This window comes from Phyllobates terribilis, unplaced genomic scaffold (assembly GCF_046119375.1).
Source record: "Phyllobates terribilis strain yellow unplaced genomic scaffold, ASM4611937v1 Scaffold_8__6_contigs__length_399053987, whole genome shotgun sequence".
NCBI lineage: Eukaryota > Metazoa > Chordata > Amphibia > Anura > Dendrobatidae > Phyllobates > Phyllobates terribilis.
Window position 1 is genome coordinate 346,891,304 of NW_027362768.1, and position 18,908 is coordinate 346,910,211.

The following is an 18,908-nucleotide window of genomic DNA, read 5'->3' on the forward strand; positions in this document are numbered from 1 at the left end:
AATGCTTTTTGTTCATTTGGCTTGTTTGTCGGATTTTGGGATGGACTCTTTGGCTTTGCTTTTCTTCTCCTCAATGGATTTTTCATGTTAAAAGTTGCAGAAGCCAGATGACAAGCTCATTTTGGTTCAACTTCAGCAACTGTGCATTGCATTGCCATGTAATGTAATGCAATGCTATCTATCTAGCTCTCCCTCTATACTTCCTTTTGGATAAACAGACATATTAGGCAAGCATTTTGGAGCTTTCACCTAAATAACTACAGGTGGTGAGATAAGCTGCACAATATAATTGACCTTTCAGTATATTGTTGCACACACACCATCTATTTAGCAAATGCCCTTGTTATCAACAGCAGCCTTTTAAACTCACCTGAGCTAACAGGTATGTGAGCTGGTTACTCTGCTGCGCTTAAAATTTCTTTTTTGGTTTGCTACAATGCCTTTTCTGAAACGTTGTCTCCCTCTGCTGGAACACTGACTTCTTTCATTTAATGCCTGCAGACTATAAAAGAGAAACCAACCCAAAAAGTTTGGTTGATTAGTCTGTGGCATTCTTTTAAACTGTTGATTATGGCGGTCTCTGTGAGCTTCTCAGTGACATTCAGCCATCCAGGTATCCCGCCTGCAGTAGACGGAATGTGGCAATGGAACGCTGGCTGCGCGTGTCATAATAGGCTCTGAGCCTTTATATACCTGCGCACAGCAGCAGCCACCTTCAGTCTGCTGCTGGACAGCCAGCAGCAGCAGCAGCAGGAGAGGTAATTAATCAGCAACCCTCCTGCTAAGGGTAGACAGCTGCTCGTTCCACCCCCCCCCCCGCCTTAATTGGTTCTCCTCCCTTCCAACGGTGTTGAGGCGGGTGGGAACAGCCGGGGGTTGAGGGTACTGTGCTAAAAGAGGTGGAGTTATGCAGATCTAAAACGCGTGGATTGCAGCAGCAGCAAGCCGAAAAGTGCAGGCATGTGAGGGATCTAGAGGTTGACAGCATGTCTTCTTAACGGGAGTCCAGGTGGCCATTTCCACAAATGGACTTTTCAGAATCCTTGGGTGGCACCGTAGTCGGAAACCAATTCTGGTTATCGCTTCTCGGCCTTTTGGCTAAGATCAAGTGTAGTATCTGTTCTTATCAGTTTAATATCTGATACGTCCCCTATCTGGGGACCATATATTAAATGGATTTTTAGAACAGGGAGATGGAAAAAGAGCTTGCTCTGTCCACTCCACGCATTGACCTGGTATTGCAGTATCTCCAGGACCGGTGCACCCCTTCTTTAATGCAGTTTCTAAAATCAGAAAGAATTGAATTCAATGCTTTTTGTTCATTTGGCTTGTTTGTCGGATTTTGGGATGGACTCTTTGGCTTTGCTTTTCTTCTCCTCATTGGATTTTTCATGTTAAAAGTTGCAGAAGCCAGATGACAAGCTCATTTTGGTTCAACTTCAGCAACTGTGCATTGCATTGCCATGTAATGTAATGCAATGCTATCTATCTAGCTCTCCCTCTATACTTCCTTTTGGATAAACAGACATATTAGGCAAGCATTTTGGAGCTTTCACCTAAATAACTACAGGTGGTGAGATAAGCTGCACAATATAATTGACCTTTCAGTATATTGTTGCACACACACCATCTATTTAGCAAATGCCCTTGTTATCAACAGCAGCCTTTTAAACTCACCTGAGCTAACAGGTATGTGAGCTGGTTACTCTGCTGCGCTTAAAATTTCTTTTTTGGTTTGCTACAATGCCTTTTCTGAAACGTTGTCTCCCTCTGCTGGAACACTGACTTCTTTCATTTAATGCCTGCAGACTATAAAAGAGTAACCAACCCAAAAAGTTTGGTTGATTAGTCTGTGGCATTCTTTTAAACTGTTGCTTATGGCGGTCTCTGTGAGCTTCTCAGTGACATTCAGCCATCCAGGTATCCCGCCTGCAGTAGACGGAATGTGGCAATGGAACGCTGGCTGCGCGTGTCATAATAGGCTCTGAGCCTTTATATACCTGCGCACAGCAGCAGCCACCTTCAGTCTGCTGCTGGACAGCCAGCAGCAGCAGCAGCAGGAGAGGTAATTAATCAGCAACCCTCCTGCTAAGGGTAGACAGCTGCTCGTTCCACCCCCCCCCCGCCTTAATTGGTTCTCCTCCCTTCCAACGGTGTTGAGGCGGGAGGGAACAGCCGGGGGTTGAGGGTACTGTGCTAAAAGAGGTGGAGTTATGCAGATCTAAAACGCGTGGATTGCAGCAGCAGCAAGCCGAAAAGTGCAGGCATGTGAGGGATCTAGAGGTTGACAGCATGTCTTCTTAACGGGAGTCCAGGTGGCCATCTCCACAAATGGACTTTTCAGAATCCTTGGGTGGCACCGTAGTCGGAAACCAATTCTGGTTATCGCTTCTCGGCCTTTTGGCTAAGATCAAGTGTAGTATCTGTTCTTATCAGTTTAATATCTGATACGTCCCCTATCTGGGGACCATATATTAAATGGATTTTTAGAACAGGGAGATGGAAAAAGAGCTTGCTCTGTCCGCTCCACGCATTGACCTGGTATTGCAGTATCTCCAGGACCGGTGCACCCCTTCTTTAATGCAGTTTCTAAAATCAGAAAGAATTGAATTCAATGCTTTTTGTTCATTTGGCTTGTTTGTCGGATTTTGGGATGGACTCTTTGGCTTTGCTTTTCTTCTCCTCATTGGATTTTTCATGTTAAAAGTTGCAGAAGCCAGATGACAAGCTCATTTTGGTTCAACTTCAGCAACTGTGCATTGCATTGCCATGTAATGTAATGCAATGCTATCTATCTAGCTCTCCCTCTATACTTCCTTTTGGATAAACAGACATATTAGGCAAGCATTTTGGAGCTTTCACCTAAATAACTACAGGTGGTGAGATAAGCTGCACAATATAATTGACCTTTCAGTATATTGTTGCACACACACCATCTATTTAGCAAATGCCCTTGTTATCAACAGCAGCCTTTTAAACTCACCTGAGCTAACAGGTATGTGCGCTGGTTACTCTGCTGCGCTTAAAATTTCTTTTTTGGTTTGCTACAATGCCTTTTCTGAAACGTTGTCTCCCTCTGCTGGAACACTGACTTCTTTCATTTAATGCCTGCAGACTATAAAAGAGAAACCAACCCAAAAAGTTTGGTTGATTAGTCTGTGGCATTCTTTTAAACTGTTGCTTATGGCGGTCTCTGTGAGCTTCTCAGTGACATTCAGCCATCCAGGTATCCCGCCTGCAGTAGACGGAATGTGGCAATGGAACGCTGGCTGCGCGTGTCATAATAGGCTCTGAGCCTTTATATACCTGCGCACAGCAGCAGCCACCTTCAGTCTGCTGCTGGACAGCCAGCAGCAGCAGCAGCAGGAGAGGTAATTAATCAGCAACCCTCCTGCTAAGGGTAGACAGCTGCTCGTTCCACCCCCCCCCCCGCCTTAATTGGTTCTCCTCCCTTCCAACGGTGTTGAGGCGGGTGGGAACAGCCGGGGGTTGAGGGTACTGTGCTAAAAGAGGTGGAGTTATGCAGATCTAAAACGCGTGGATTGCAGCAGCAGCAAGCCGAAAAGTGCAGGCATGTGAGGGATCTAGAGGTTGACAGCATGTCTTCTTAACGGGAGTCCAGGTGGCCATTTCCACAAATGGACTTTTCAGAATCCTTGGGTGGCACCGTAGTCGGAAACCAATTCTGGTTATCGCTTCTCGGCCTTTTGGCTGAGATCAAGTGTAGTATCTGTTCTTTTAAGAACACAAGAGCTACGATCTACACTTGACGAGAGCGATCGAACTCTGAAGGAGAAGAGCTTCGGAGCCCAGCTGACATCGGAGAAGGAAGGCGGATATCGGTGGGAGGAAGAAGCTCTAAAGAATCCAGAAGAAGACGAAGACTCGGAGAAGAATCGGGCTGTCCTGTGGAATCTTCGAGGAAGAAAATCATCGAGACAAAGACCTTTCGGGGAATTTGTCCAGAACACGACGGGAGAATAATCTGCATAGCTCCACCCATTCCGGGAAGAGTTCCAGATCCAGCTCCAAGAAGTAACTGCAGGAGGAAAGCCATGGCAAGCGCTGCGAGGAAGGCCGAAAAGAAGAGCCTGGAGCAGGGGACAGCCAGGAGGGCCCAGCCAGGAGCTGATTCTGACCCCAAGGACTCTGCCTCCACGACTGGCCAGCAGAAGGGACCCCAGAAGCCCCGCCATGAAGCTCCAGCCCTGGAGCCATGGATGCGGCAGACGGTGGCCCTGAAGCTGAAGGAAGTGGATGGGAGGGTGCCGGACATGTCCTCGGACGTGTTCTGCCAGAAGATGCTGCTGGATCGAGGCTTCTCCAGGTCGGACACCCTCAGCATCCAGACCTTCTTGACGGGGATCTTCTTCGTCACCTTCGCCACTGTGAACACCTGCAGGAGGTTCTGGGAAATGGTAAGCGCAAAAGGATCGGATAATTCTTTCTCTGCCTTTACAGGTAGCTGCCCTATCCAGAGGGACGAAAGGAGGATCACGGTCTCCATGCGCAACCCGCACACCCCAGGCCAAGACATCTGTACCTTCCTGAGACGCTTCTGTTTGGTTGTGAAGGAACCCTCTCACATCCTGAATGGACTCGGCTTCTGGACAGGTAAGTGGTCGGTGACCGTTAGACTTCACAGGGACCTGGCGTACTCAGACGGACTTCGGCACCTGCCCCCGACATTCTCCCTGGGCAACTCCTACGGCCTCATCTATTACCCGGACATGCCGTGGAACTGCAGGAGATGCGGCAAGAACGGCCACGAGATGAAGGACTGCAAGGAGGATGCCTGCAGGATTTGTCGAGTGACGGGACACAGCTCGAAGGACTGCCCGAAGAAGACGTCCTGCAACCTGTGTGGGCTGGCGGCTCATCTGTACAAGGATTGCCCCAAGCGTGAGAGATCCTGGGCATCGGTGGTTGCGACGACCCCAGCTCCGGAGGACAAGGCCCCGACGACCAGGCCTGTGAAGGTCAAGGACGCGACGACCAAGGCCCCAGCGGCCAAGGCCGAGACGACCAAGGCCAAAGCGGTCAAGGAGTCGGTGGCCAAAGCCCCAGCGACGGTCCCAGCAGCTCCGAAGCAGAAGAAAAAGTCAAAGGAGGGTAAGAGTTCTGTCACCCCTCTCTCGATCCCTCCCCCTGCCACCCCTGTCCAATACCCCCCCACCCCGGCCACCCCTGCTGAGGATTCCACCTCCTCTTCCTCCTTCCCCTACTCCTCAGCAGGTGTCCTTTCCCCTGCCCCGGCAGCCACTCTCCCTCCCAGACCATGGTAGCGGTGGAATTAACCTTTCCTCCACCTGCTGCTATCTATTCCGAGGAGGATTTTCCCCTTCTTGTCTCCCCAATTCCAACCCGGGGAAAGAGGAAGGTGGAGGACAGCCCTGCTACTGAATCCTCCAAAAAGAAGATTCTGGATTTCGTAGGCGAAAAGGAGGATACCCTCCCTGAGCCAGAAGAGATGGAGCACATGGTTGAGACCCTGGTGGCCGAGCCAGAAGAGGAGGAACTGGTGGTCGCCGAGATCGAGGCCGCGCTGCTTGACCAGATGGAGGAAGAGGGCCTGCTGGTGATCCCGTCACCAGCAGTCAACACCGACGAGGGACCACCCGACCGGAGTGGTAACTAAGGTGTATTGCCTGCGCTAACTTTTTCTTTTTTCCCTACATGATGGCTAATATTAACTTATTTTCCATTAATGTCAGGAGCATCAAGGACAAGTTCAGACGTCAGACTATTTATGCCTTCCTTACTTCCCAGTTGTGTGATGTTTATATGTTGCAGGAATGTTCCCTTCCCTCCTCTAGGTCCTTCAAACATCTGGCCAGGGAGTGGTCCCACGGTCCATCCTACTGGTCCGGTGGGGGTGACTGCAAGTCTGCGGGGGTCGCAATTCTGATCAGGGGGGGCGCATTCACGCTTGAGTCCGTCCAGGAGCTCATCTGCGGCAGGGCTCTTGTTGTAGATGGCAACTGGGCGGGAGAACCTGTCAGGTTCATCAACGTGTATGCGTCCCCACTGAAGAATGAGCGTTTGGAGCTTTTCCAGACCCTGCGGCTTCAGCTTGCCACCACCAGGACCTTAGTGATGGCCGGGGATTTCAACTGCCCCATCGAGGAGGATGGTCGTAGTTCTGGCACATCTGCCAAGTTGGACATCACGTCCAAGCTGCTCATCGAGATGGTAACCGAGGCCTCTCTTCAGGACGTGGTGGGCTCCATGGGGAGAGGCTCCACGAACTATTCGTGGAGCCGACCCGATGGCTCACTCCGCTCCAGGATTGACTTTGTGTTCACCTCTCCGGCAGTCAGGCAGAGTAGGCACTCGATGGTCCCCTGCTTCTTCTCCGACCACAGAGCCATTCACTTACAAGGTGTCCTCGGCGACGGTTTTCCGTCCGGCCCCGGCTCCTGGAAGCTGAATTGTGCTCTGCTGGCTCAGGATGAAGTCGTGGAGGAGCTGAGAGCAGCCTACGCAATGTGGCAGTCCTACAAGGGTAGCTTCCAAACAGTCTCTGATTGGTGGGAATATGTTAAACTTGAGTTTCGCTGTTTCTTTCAGGCCAAGGGTCGACAACAGGCGTGTGAGAAGAGGAGGGACTTCAGAGGGCTGCAGCGCGAGCTGCGGTCGCTGCAGGACCTTCTTCACTGCGGCTGGGACATGAGGGAGGAGCTGGAGGAGACCAAGAAGAGCCTGAAAAGGCACTTTGAGGAGGAGTCCAAGCGAATCGTCTTCCGTTCCAAAGTGGAGAATCTGGAGAAGGGTGAGAAATGTAACTCATTCTTTTTCAGGAAACTTCATGCCGGTCACACGCCCCTGAACGAGCTGCGAGACGAGAGCGGAAACATGCGACGTGGGAAGGAGGACGTGATGAGGGTCGTCAGCGACTTCTACAGCGAACTCTACTCCCACAAGACTACCGACCCCGACGCTGCTGATAAGTTCCTGTCAGGTATCACTAACCATCTTGATCCTGCAGGCACGGCAGCCTTGGACAAACCTCGGTTGGTGGGCAAATTGCTCTCTGCCGCTAAATCCTTTAGGACCGGCAGGACCCCGGGCAGTGATGGTCTTCCAGCGGAACTCTATGTAGCGCTGGGAGACCTCATCTGTCCGGACCTGTTGGACCTGTACGAGGAGATGGTGGTGGAGGGTAGAATGCCTCCATCTTTGAGGGAAGGAATGGTCACGATCCTGTACAAGCGGAAGGGAGAGAGGTGCGACCTGAGGAATTGGCGTCCCATCACTCTGCTCAACGTGGACTACAAGATCCTGGCCAAGACGATGGCGACACGACTTAAGACGGTCATCGGACGGATCATCCACCCGGACCAGACCTGCGGCATCCCTGGACGTCGCATCGCAGACAGCCTCGCTCTCGTGCGGGACACGGTCGAGTACATCAAGGTCCGCCGCGCACACGCGGCCCTGGTCTCCTTGGATCAGGAGAAGGCCTTCGACCGGGTTTCCCACGAGTTCATGGGCCGAGCTCTGCACCGGTTAGGTTTGGGTAACATGTTTTGTTCGTATGTACGTCTGATGTATTTTGATATCCACAGCTCGGTGTTGGTGAACGGCTGGAAGACTGACCCCTTCCCTGTCCTCTCTGGGGTCAGACAAGGCTGCCCTCTATCACCTCTTCTTTTTGTTTGTGTTATAGAACTCTTCGCAGAGGCTATCCGGCAGAATGGAGAGATCAGAGGGATCACCGCACCGGGTCCGGGACGACACGAGGTCAAGTGCTCGCTCTACATGGACGACGTCACCGTCTTCTGCGCTGATCGTGGTTCAGTCGACGCCCTCGTCCAGACGTGTGAGAGGTTCGGCCGGGCTTCAGGGGCCAAAGTCAACTGCAGGAAGTCGGAAGCCATGCTCTTCGGGGATTGGCAGCCGGCCTCCTCCGCCCCCTTCCCCTTCAACATTCAACCGGATTTCCTCAAGGTGCTGGGAGTCTGGTTCGGGAAGGAAGGAGCGGCCCTCAAGTCCTGGCAAGAACGCTTGGCCAAGGTGAAGCAGCGGATCGGACTCTGGAGCCTCAGACACCTCACTTGTGAGGGTAAGGCACTCGTCCTGCGTAATGAGGTCCTGCCCGTCTTGCAGTACACGGCGCAGGCCTGGCCCCCACACGTCACTGTGTGCAGGGCCATTACCAGGACAGTGTTTCACTTTGTCTGGGGATCCAAGATGGACAGAGTCAGGCGGGCCGTCATGTACAAGGAGCCTCGCAAGGGTGGGAAGGGCGTTCCAGATATCCCCACCCTCCTGCGATCCTCTTTTGTGTGTGATTGTGTCCGCCGGACTTTGCAAGTCAAGAATGGCTCCGCGGGCAGGTCCATGTCTCGCTTCTTCCTGCTTCCTCTTTGGAGGCGACTCGGCTGGGACAAGTGGGACAGCTCCTTCCCCTACAACTGGACGACGCCATGGTTCTACGGAGACGTCGTTCGATTTGTGGGGGAACATCAACTGGAGGGACTCAAGCCCGACTTGTGGAAGCCCAAAACTATCCACAAGCTCATCAGAGCCAAGGATGACGTGGAGAACATCACAGGACTTCACCAGGACACGCTGGAGACTGTGTGGACAAATGTGTCGTCTGACAGGCTGACCAACGGGCACAAGGACTTGTCGTGGATGGCGATTCAGGGCGGACTGCCCGTCCGGTCATTCATGCATGCCCGGAACCTGTGCAAGACCCGGTACTGCCCAAGGTGCCCCTTCGTGGAGGAAACATCTTTGCACACTTTTTGGGACTGCGGATTTGCACAGCGCCTGTTGACTGCCCTTGAGGACGACCTGAGGAACTCTGTCCCCAGGGCGAGCCTATCGCACCATTCTGTGCTTTACGGACTCTTCCCTGGGGTTCATACCGTCAGAGCCATCCAGGAGGCTTGGCGCCTTATGAACTGCTTCAAGGATGCCGTTTGGGTCGCCAGGAACCGGCTCATCTTGAGGAGGGAGAGGATGTCCATCCAGGACTGCCGCAGGCTGATCCACAGCCTGCTCAGAGACTATTCCATCGTGGACGGTCCGGAGGACGAGGATCAGGACTAAACCCCTCCTCCCCCTCTCCCCTTATGTGTCTTGTCTTTCAATAAAGCTTCGGGCCTGTGATTTTCCCCTCCCCATCCCCTTTTTCCCAATCCCCATCCCTTATCACGGTTCGTCGTACTGTATTGATTGACATGCTTTTTCTTTCAGATTGAGTGTTTTGTGTAGCATAGGGGTGTGATGTGTCTAGTTAGTGCGTCGTATCCTCATGCTATGTAAATATGATGTAGAATTCTGTGTGTACTGGGCTGCGGCACAGTACACTGTCTGTTAACTTATTTTTTGTGCTAATAAAAGATATATTCAATCAAAAAAATCTGTTCTTATCAGTTTAATATCTGATACGTCCCCTATCTGGGGACCATATATTAAATGGATTTTTAGAACAGGGAGATGGAAAAAGAGCTTGCTCTGTCCACTCCACGCATTGACCTGGTATTGCAGTATCTCCAGGACCGGTGCACCCCTTCTTTAATGCAGTTTCTAAAATCAGAAAGAATTGAATTCAATGCTTTTTGTTCATTTGGCTTGTTTGTCGGATTTTGGGATGGACTCTTTGGCTTTGCTTTTCTTCTCCTCATTGGATTTTTCATGTTAAAAGTTGCAGAAGCCAGATGACAAGCTCATTTTGGTTCAACTTCAGCAACTGTGCATTGCATTGCCATGTAATGTAATGCAATGCTATCTATCTAGCTCTCCCTCTATAGTTCCTTTTGGATAAACAGACATATTAGGCAAGCATTTTGGAGCTTTCACCTAAATAACTACAGGTGGTGAGATAAGCTGCACAATATAATTGACCTTTCAGTATATTGTTGCACACACACCATCTATTTAGCAAATGCCCTTGTTATCAACAGCAGCCTTTTAAACTCACCTGAGCTAACAGGTATGTGAGCTCGTTACTCTGCTGCGCTTAAAATTTCTTTTTTGGTTTGCTACAATGCCTTTTCTGAAACGTTGTCTCCCTCTGCTGGAACACTGACTTCTTTCATTTAATGCCTGCAGACTATAAAAGAGAAACCAACCCAAAAAGTTTGGTTGATTAGTCTGTGGCATTCTTTTAAACTGTTGCTTATGGCGGTCTCTGTGAGCTTCTCAGTGACATTCAGCCATCCAGGTATCCCGCCTGCAGTAGACGGAATGTGGCAATGGAACGCTGGCTGCGCGTGTCATAATAGGCTCTGAGCCTTTATATACCTGCGCACAGCAGCAGCCACCTTCAGTCTGCTGCTGGACAGCCAGCAGCAGCAGCAGCAGGAGAGGTAATTAATCAGCAACCCTCCTGCTAAGGGTAGACAGCTGCTCGTTCCACCCCCCCCCGCCTTAATTGGTTCTCCTCCCTTCCAACGGTGTTGAGGCGGGTGGGAACAGCCGGGGGTTGAGGGTACTGTGCTAAAAGAGGTGGAGTTATGCAGATCTAAAACGCGTGGATTGCAGCAGCAGCAAGCCGAAAAGTGCAGGCATGTGAGGGATCTAGAGGTTGACAGCATGTCTTCTTAACGGGAGTCCAGGTGGCCATCTCCACAAATGGACTTTTCAGAATCCTTGGGTGGCACCGTAGTCGGAAACCAATTCTGGTTATCGCTTCTCGGCCTTTTGGCTAAGATCAAGTGTAGTATCTGTTCTTATCAGTTTAATATCTGATACGTCCCCTATCTGGGGACCATATATTAAATGGATTTTTAGAACAGGGAGATGGAAAAAGAGCTTGCTCTGTCCACTCCTCGCATTGACCTGGTATTGCAGTATCTCCAGGACCGGTGCACCCCTTCTTTAATGCAGTTTCTAAAATCAGAAAGAATTGAATTCAATGCTTTTTGTTCATTTGGCTTGTTTGTCGGATTTTGGGATGGACTCTTTGGCTTTGCTTTTCTTCTCCTCATTGGATTTTTCATGTTAAAAGTTGCAGAAGCCAGATGACAAGCTCATTTTGGTTCAACTTCAGCAACTGTGCATTGCATTGCCATGTAATGTAATGCAATGCTATCTATCTAGCTCTCCCTCTATACTTCCTTTTGGATAAACAGACATATTAGGCAAGCATTTTGGAGCTTTCACCTAAATAACTACAGGTGGTGAGATAAGCTGCACAATATAATTGACCTTTCAGTATATTGTTGCACACACACCATCTATTTAGCAAATGCCCTTGTTATCAACAGCAGCCTTTTAAACTCACCTGAGCTAACAGGTATGTGAGCTGGTTATTCTGCTGCGCTTAAAATTTCTTTTTTGGTTTGCTACAATGCCTTTTCTGAAACGTTGTCTCCCTCTGCTGGAACACTGACTTCTTTCATTTAATGCCTGCAGACTATAAAAGAGAAACCAACCCAAAAAGTTTGGTTGATTAGTCTGTGGCATTCTTTTAAACTGTTGCTTATGGCGGTCTCTGTGAGCTTCTCAGTGACATTCAGCCATCCAGGTATCCCGCCTGCAGTAGATGGAATGTGGCAATGGAACGCTGGCTGCGCGTGTCATAATAGGCTCTGAGCCTTTATATACCTGCGCACAGCAGCAGCCACCTTCAGTCTGCTGCTGGACAGCCAGCAGCAGCAGCAGCAGGAGAGGTAATTAATCAGCAACCCTCCTGCTAAGGGTAGACAGCTGCTCGTTCCACCCCCCCCCCCGCCTTAATTGGTTCTCCTCCCTTCCAACGGTGTTGAGGCGGGTGGGAACAGCCGGGGGTTGAGGGTACTGTGCTAAAAGAGGTGGAGTTATGCAGATCTAAAACGCGTGGATTGCAGCAGCAGCAAGCCGAAAAGTGCAGGCATGTGAGGGATCTAGAGGTTGACAGCATGTCTTCTTAACGGGAGTCCAGGTGGCCATCTCCACAAATGGACTTTTCAGAATCCTTGGGTGGCACCGTAGTCGGAAACCAATTCTGGTTATCGCTTCTCGGCCTTTTGGCTAAGATCAAGTGTAGTATCTGTTCTTATCAGTTTAATATCTGATACGTCCCCTATCTGGGGACCATATATTAAATGGATTTTTAGAACAGGGAGATGGAAAAAGAGCTTGCTCTGTCCACTCCACGCATTGACCTGGTATTGCAGTATCTCCAGGACCGGTGCACCCCTTCTTTAATGCAGTTTCTAAAATCAGAAAGAATTGAATTCAATGCTTTTTGTTCATTTGGCTTGTTTGTCGGATTTTGGGATGGACTCTTTGGCTTTGCTTTTCTTCTCCTCATTGGATTTTTCATGTTAAAAGTTGCAGAAGCCAGATGACAAGCTCATTTTGGTTCAACTTCAGCAACTGTGCATTGCATTGCCATGTAATGTAATGCAATGCTATCTATCTAGCTCTCCCTCTATACTTCCTTTTGGATAAACAGACATATTAGGCAAGCATTTTGGAGCTTTCACCTAAATAACTACAGGTGGTGAGATAAGCTGCACAATATAATTGACCTTTCAGTATATTGTTGCACACACACCATCTATTTAGCAAATGCCCTTGTTATCAACAGCAGCCTTTTAAACTCACCTGAGCTAACAGGTATGTGAGCTGGTTACTCTGCTGCGCTTAAAATTTCTTTTTTGGTTTGCTACAATGCCTTTTCTGAAACGTTGTCTCCCTCTGCTGGAACACTGACTTCTTTCATTTAATGCCTGCAGACTATAAAAGAGAAACCAACCCAAAAAGTTTGGTTGATTAGTCTGTGGCATTCTTTTAAACTGTTGCTTATGGCGGTCTCTGTGAGCTTCTCAGTGACATTCAGCCATCCAGGTATCCCGCCTGCAGTAGACGGAATGTGGCAATGGAACGCTGGCTGCGCGTGTCATAATAGGCTCTGAGCCTTTATATACCTGCGCACAGCAGCAGCCACCTTCAGTCTGCTGCTGGACAGCCAGCAGCAGCAGCAGCAGGAGAGGTAATTAATCAGCAACCCTCCTGCTAAGGGTAGACAGCTGCTCGTTCCACCCCCCCCCCGCCTTAATTGGTTCTCCTCCCTTCCAACGGTGTTGAGGCGGGTGGGAACAGCCGGGGGTTGAGGGTACTGTGCTAAAAGAGGTGGAGTTATGCAGATCTAAAACGCGTGGATTGCAGCAGCAGCAAGCCGAAAAGTGCAGGCATGTGAGGGATCTAGAGGTTGACAGCATGTCTTCTTAACGGGAGTCCAGGTGGCCATCTCCACAAATGGACTTTTCAGAATCCTTGGGTGGCACCGTAGTCGGAAACCAATTCTGGTTATCGCTTCTCGGCCTTTTGGCTAAGATCAAGTGTAGTATCTGTTCTTATCAGTTTAATATCTGATACGTCCCCTATCTGGGGACCATATATTAAATGGATTTTTAGAACAGGGAGATGGAAAAAGAGCTTGCTCTGTCCACTCCTCGCATTGACCTGGTATTGCAGTATCTCCAGGACCGGTGCACCCCTTCTTTAATGCAGTTTCTAAAATCAGAAAGAATTGAATTCAATGCTTTTTGTTCATTTGGCTTGTTTGTCGGATTTTGGGATGGACTCTTTGGCTTTGCTTTTCTTCTCCTCATTGGATTTTTCATGTTAAAAGTTGCAGAAGCCAGATGACAAGCTCATTTTGGTTCAACTTCAGCAACTGTGCATTGCATTGCCATGTAATGTAATGCAATGCTATCTATCTAGCTCTCCCTCTATACTTCCTTTTGGATAAACAGACATATTAGGCAAGCATTTTGGAGCTTTCACCTAAATAACTACAGGTGGTGAGATAAGCTGCACAATATAATTGACCTTTCAGTATATTGTTGCACACACACCATCTATTTAGCAAATGCCCTTGTTATCAACAGCAGCCTTTTAAACTCACCTGAGCTAACAGGTATGTGAGCTGGTTATTCTGCTGCGCTTAAAATTTCTTTTTTGGTTTGCTACAATGCCTTTTCTGAAACGTTGTCTCCCTCTGCTGGAACACTGACTTCTTTCATTTAATGCCTGCAGACTATAAAAGAGAAACCAACCCAAAAAGTTTGGTTGATTAGTCTGTGGCATTCTTTTAAACTGTTGCTTATGGCGGTCTCTGTGAGCTTCTCAGTGACATTCAGCCATCCAGGTATCCCGCCTGCAGTAGACGGAATGTGGCAATGGAACGCTGGCTGCGCGTGTCATAATAGGCTCTGAGCCTTTATATACCTGCGCACAGCAGCAGCCACCTTCAGTCTGCTGCTGGACAGCCAGCAGCAGCAGCAGCAGGAGAGGTAATTAATCAGCAACCCTCCTGCTAAGGGTAGACAGCTGCTCGTTCCACCCCCCCCCCCGCCTTAATTGGTTCTCCTCCCTTCCAACGGTGTTGAGGCGGGTGGGAACAGCCGGGGGTTGAGGGTACTGTGCTAAAAGAGGTGGAGTTATGCAGATCTAAAACGCGTGGATTGCAGCAGCAGCAAGCCGAAAAGTGCAGGCATGTGAGGGATCTAGAGGTTGACAGCATGTCTTCTTAACGGGAGTCCAGGTGGCCATCTCCACAAATGGACTTTTCAGAATCCTTGGGTGGCACCGTAGTCGGAAACCAATTCTGGTTATCGCTTCTCGGCCTTTTGGCTAAGATCAAGTGTAGTATCTGTTCTTATCAGTTTAATATCTGATACGTCCCCTATCTGGGGACCATATATTAAATGGATTTTTAGAACAGGGAGATGGAAAAAGAGCTTGCTCTGTCCACTCCACGCATTGACCTGGTATTGCAGTATCTCCAGGACCGGTGCACCCCTTCTTTAATGCAGTTTCTAAAATCAGAAAGAATTGAATTCAATGCTTTTTGTTCATTTGGCTTGTTTGTCGGATTTTGGGATGGACTCTTTGGCTTTGCTTTTCTTCTCCTCATTGGATTTTTCATGTTAAAAGTTGCAGAAGCCAGAGGACAAGCTCATTTTGGTTCAACTTCAGCAACTGTGCATTGCATTGCCATGTAATGTAATGCAATGCTATCTATCTAGCTCTCCCTCTATACTTCCTTTTGGATAAACAGACATATTAGGCAAGCATTTTGGAGCTTTCACCTAAATAACTACAGGTGGTGAGATAAGCTGCACAATATAATTGACCTTTCAGTATATTGTTGCACACACACCATCTATTTAGCAAATGCCCTTGTTATCAACAGCAGCCTTTTAAACTCACCTGAGCTAACAGGTATGTGAGCTGGTTACTCTGCTGCGCTTAAAATTTCTTTTTTGGTTTGCTACAATGCCTTTTCTGAAACGTTGTCTCCCTCTGCTGGAACACTGACTTCTTTCATTTAATGCCTGCAGACTATAAAAGAGAAACCAACCCAAAAAGTTTGGTTGATTAGTCTGTGGCATTCTTTTAAACTGTTGCTTATGGCGGTCTCTGTGAGCTTCTCAGTGACATTCAGCCATCCAGGTATCCCGCCTGCAGTAGACGGAATGTGGCAATGGAACGCTGGCTGCGCGTGTCATAATAGGCTCTGAGCCTTTATATACCTGCGCACAGCAGCAGCCACCTTCAGTCTGCTGCTGGACAGCCAGCAGCAGCAGGAGAGGTAATTAATCAGCAACCCTCCTGCTAAGGGTAGACAGCTGCTCGTTCCACCCCCCCCCCCCCGCCTTAATTGGTTCTCCTCCCTTCCAACGGTGTTGAGGCGGGTGGGAACAGCCGGGGGTTGAGGGTACTGTGCTAAAAGAGGTGGAGTTATGCAGATCTAAAACGCGTGGATTGCAGCAGCAGCAAGCCGAAAAGTGCAGGCATGTGAGGGATCTAGAGGTTGACAGCATGTCTTCTTAACGGGAGTCCAGGTGGCCATCTCCACAAATGGACTTTTCAGAATCCTTGGGTGGCACCGTAGTCGGAAACCAATTCTGGTTATCGCTTCTCGGCCTTTTGGCTAAGATCAAGTGTAGTATCTGTTCTTATCAGTTTAATATCTGATACGTCCCCTATCTGGGGACCATATATTAAATGGATTTTTAGAACAGGGAGATGGAAAAAGAGCTTGCTCTGTCCACTCCACGCATTGACCTGGTATTGCAGTATCTCCAGGACCGGTGCACCCCTTCTTTAATGCAGTTTCTAAAATCAGAAAGAATTGAATTCAATGCTTTTTGTTCATTTGGCTTGTTTGTCGGATTTTGGGATGGACTCTTTGGCTTTGCTTTTCTTCTCCTCATTGGATTTTTCATGTTAAAAGTTGCAGAAGCCAGATGACAAGCTCATTTTGGTTCAACTTCAGCAACTGTGCATTGCATTGCCATGTAATGTAATGCAATGCTATCTATCTAGCTCTCCCTCTATACTTCCTTTTGGATAAACAGACATATTAGGCAAGCATTTTGGAGCTTTCACCTAAATAACTACAGGTGGTGAGATAAGCTGCACAATATAATTGACCTTTCAGTATATTGTTGCACACACCATCTATTTAGCAAATGCCCTTGTTATCAACAGCAGCCTTTTAAACTCACCTGAGCTAACAGGTATGTGAGCTGGTTACTCTGCTGCGCTTAAAATTTCTTTTTTGGTTTGCTACAATGCCTTTTCTGAAACGTTGTCTCCCTCTGCTGGAACACTGACTTCTTTCATTTAATGCCTGCAGACTATAAAAGAGAAACCAACCCAAAAAGTTTGGTTGATTAGTCTGTGGCATTCTTTTAAACTGTTGCTTATGGCGGTCTCTGTGAGCTTCTCAGTGACATTCAGCCATCCAGGTATCCCGCCTGCAGTAGACGGAATGTGGCAATGGAACGCTGGCTGCGCGTGTCATAATAGGCTCTGAGCCTTTATATACCTGCGCACAGCAGCAGCCACCTTCAGTCTGCTGCTGGACAGCCAGCAGCAGCAGCAGCAGGAGAGGTAATTAATCAGCAACCCTCCTGCTAAGGGTAGACAGCTGCTCGTTCCACCCCCCCCCGCCTTAATTGGTTCTCCTCCCTTCCAACGGTGTTGAGGCGGGTGGGAACAGCCGGGGGTTGAGGGTACTGTGCTAAAAGAGGTGGAGTTATGCAGATCTAAAACGCGTGGATTGCAGCAGCAGCAAGCCGAAAAGTGCAGGCATGTGAGGGATCTAGAGGTTGACAGCATGTCTTCTTAACGGGAGTCCAGGTGGCCATCTCCACAAATGGACTTTTCAGAATCCTTGGGTGGCACCGTAGTCGGAAACCAATTCTGGTTATCGCTTCTCGGCCTTTTGGCTAAGATCAAGTGTAGTATCTGTTCTTATCAGTTTAATATCTGATACGTCCCCTATCTGGGGACCATATATTAAATGGATTTTTAGAACAGGGAGATGGAAAAAGAGCTTGCTCTGTCCACTCCACGCATTGACCTGGTATTGCAGTATCTCCAGGACCGGTGCACCCCTTCTTTAATGCAGTTTCTAAAATCAGAAAGAATTGAATTCAATGCTTTTTGTTCATTTGGCTTGTTTGTCGGATTTTGGGATGGACTCTTTGGCTTTGCTTTTCTTCTCCTCATTGGATTTTTCATGTTAAAAGTTGCAGAAGCCAGATGACAAGCTCATTTTGGTTCAACTTCAGCAACTGTGCATTGCATTGCCATGTAATGTAATGCAATGCTATCTATCTAGCTCTCCCTCTATACTTCCTTTTGGATAAACAGACATATTAGGCAAGCATTTTGGAGCTTTCACCTAAATAACTACAGGTGGTGAGATAAGCTGCACAATATAATTGACCTTTCAGTATATTGTTGCACACACACCATCTATTTAGCAAATGCCCTTGTTATCAACAGCAGCCTTTTAAACTCACCTGAGCTAACAGGTATGTGAGCTGGTTACTCTGCTGCGCTTAAAATTTCTTTTTTGGTTTGCTACAATGCCTTTTCTGAAACGTTGTCACCCTCTGCTGGAACACTGACTTCTTTCATTTAATGCCTGCAGACTATAAAAGAGAAACCAACCCAAAAAGTTTGGTTGATTAGTCTGTGGCATTCTTTTAAACTGTTGCTTATGGCCGTCTCTGTGAGCTTCTCAGTGACATTCAGCCATCCAGGTATCCCGCCTGCAGTAGACGGAATGTGGCAATGGAACGCTGGCTGCGCGTGTCATAATAGGCTCTGAGCCTTTATATACCTGCGCACAGCAGCAGCCACCTTCAGTCTGCTGCTGGACAGCCAGCAGCAGCAGCAGCAGGAGAGGTAATTAATCAGCAACCCTCCTGCTAAGGGTAGACAGCTGCTCGTTCCACCACCCCCCCCCCCCCCGCCTTAATTGGTTCTCCTCCCTTCAAACGGTGTTGAGGCGGGTGGGAACAGCCGGGGGTTGAGGGTACTGTGCTAAAAGAGGTGGAGTTATGCAGATCTAAAACGCGTGGATTGCAGCAGCAGCAAGCCGAAAAGTGCAGGCATGTGAGGGATCTAGAGGTTGACAGCATGTCTTCTTAACGGGAGTCCAGGTGGCCATCTCCACAAATGGACTTTTCAGAATCCTTGGGTGGCACCGTAGTCGGAAACCAATTCTGGTTATCGCTTCTCGGCCTTTTGGCTAAGATCAAGTGTAGTATCTGTTCTTATCAGTTTAATATCTGATACGTCCCCTATCTGGGGACCATATATTAAATGGATTTTTAGAACAGGGAGATGGAAAAAGAGCTTGCTCTGTCCACTCCACGCATTGACCTGGTATTGCAGTATCTCCAGGACCGGTGCACCCCTTCTTTAATGCAGTTTCTAAAATCAGAAAGAATTGAATTCAATGCTTTTTGTTCATTTGGCTTGTTTGTCGGATTTTGGGATGGACTCTTTGGCTTTGCTTTTCTTCTCCTCATTGGATTTTTCATGTTAAAAGTTGCAGAAGCCAGATGACAAGCTCATTTTGGTTCAACTTCAGCAACTGTGCATTGCATTGCCATGTAATGTAATGCAATGCTATCTATCTAGCTCTCCCTCTATAC

The 18,908-nt window shown here is 48.5% G+C and overlaps 10 non-coding genes and 1 pseudogene across 10 annotated transcripts; all 11 read left to right on the forward strand.

Moving 5' to 3' along the window:
- Positions 1-1,078: 1,078 nt before the first annotated feature.
- Positions 1,079-1,269, forward strand: LOC141158221 (U2 spliceosomal RNA). Its single transcript, XR_012248256.1, has one exon. It is a non-coding gene; the product is annotated as a U2 spliceosomal RNA (small nuclear RNA).
- A 1,115-nt stretch (positions 1,270-2,384) lies between these two features.
- On the forward strand, positions 2,385-2,575 carry LOC141159551 (U2 spliceosomal RNA). The gene has a single exon (XR_012249555.1). It is a non-coding gene; the product is annotated as a U2 spliceosomal RNA (small nuclear RNA).
- A 1,116-nt stretch (positions 2,576-3,691) lies between these two features.
- On the forward strand, positions 3,692-3,789 carry LOC141160305 (U2 spliceosomal RNA; annotated as a pseudogene).
- Positions 3,790-9,332: 5,543 nt separating this feature from the next.
- LOC141160126 (U2 spliceosomal RNA) lies at positions 9,333-9,526 on the forward strand. Its single transcript, XR_012250102.1, has one exon. It is a non-coding gene; the product is annotated as a U2 spliceosomal RNA (small nuclear RNA).
- A 1,114-nt stretch (positions 9,527-10,640) lies between these two features.
- On the forward strand, positions 10,641-10,831 carry LOC141159553 (U2 spliceosomal RNA). The gene has a single exon (XR_012249557.1). It is a non-coding gene; the product is annotated as a U2 spliceosomal RNA (small nuclear RNA).
- Positions 10,832-11,947: 1,116 nt separating this feature from the next.
- LOC141158222 (U2 spliceosomal RNA) lies at positions 11,948-12,138 on the forward strand. Its single transcript, XR_012248257.1, has one exon. It is a non-coding gene; the product is annotated as a U2 spliceosomal RNA (small nuclear RNA).
- A 1,115-nt stretch (positions 12,139-13,253) lies between these two features.
- On the forward strand, positions 13,254-13,444 carry LOC141159554 (U2 spliceosomal RNA). Its single transcript, XR_012249558.1, has one exon. It is a non-coding gene; the product is annotated as a U2 spliceosomal RNA (small nuclear RNA).
- Positions 13,445-14,560: 1,116 nt separating this feature from the next.
- On the forward strand, positions 14,561-14,751 carry LOC141158223 (U2 spliceosomal RNA). Its single transcript, XR_012248258.1, has one exon. It is a non-coding gene; the product is annotated as a U2 spliceosomal RNA (small nuclear RNA).
- A 1,112-nt stretch (positions 14,752-15,863) lies between these two features.
- LOC141158224 (U2 spliceosomal RNA) lies at positions 15,864-16,054 on the forward strand. The gene has a single exon (XR_012248259.1). It is a non-coding gene; the product is annotated as a U2 spliceosomal RNA (small nuclear RNA).
- Positions 16,055-17,166: 1,112 nt separating this feature from the next.
- Positions 17,167-17,357, forward strand: LOC141158226 (U2 spliceosomal RNA). Its single transcript, XR_012248260.1, has one exon. It is a non-coding gene; the product is annotated as a U2 spliceosomal RNA (small nuclear RNA).
- A 1,122-nt stretch (positions 17,358-18,479) lies between these two features.
- Positions 18,480-18,670, forward strand: LOC141158227 (U2 spliceosomal RNA). Its single transcript, XR_012248261.1, has one exon. It is a non-coding gene; the product is annotated as a U2 spliceosomal RNA (small nuclear RNA).
- Positions 18,671-18,908: the final 238 nt, after the last annotated feature.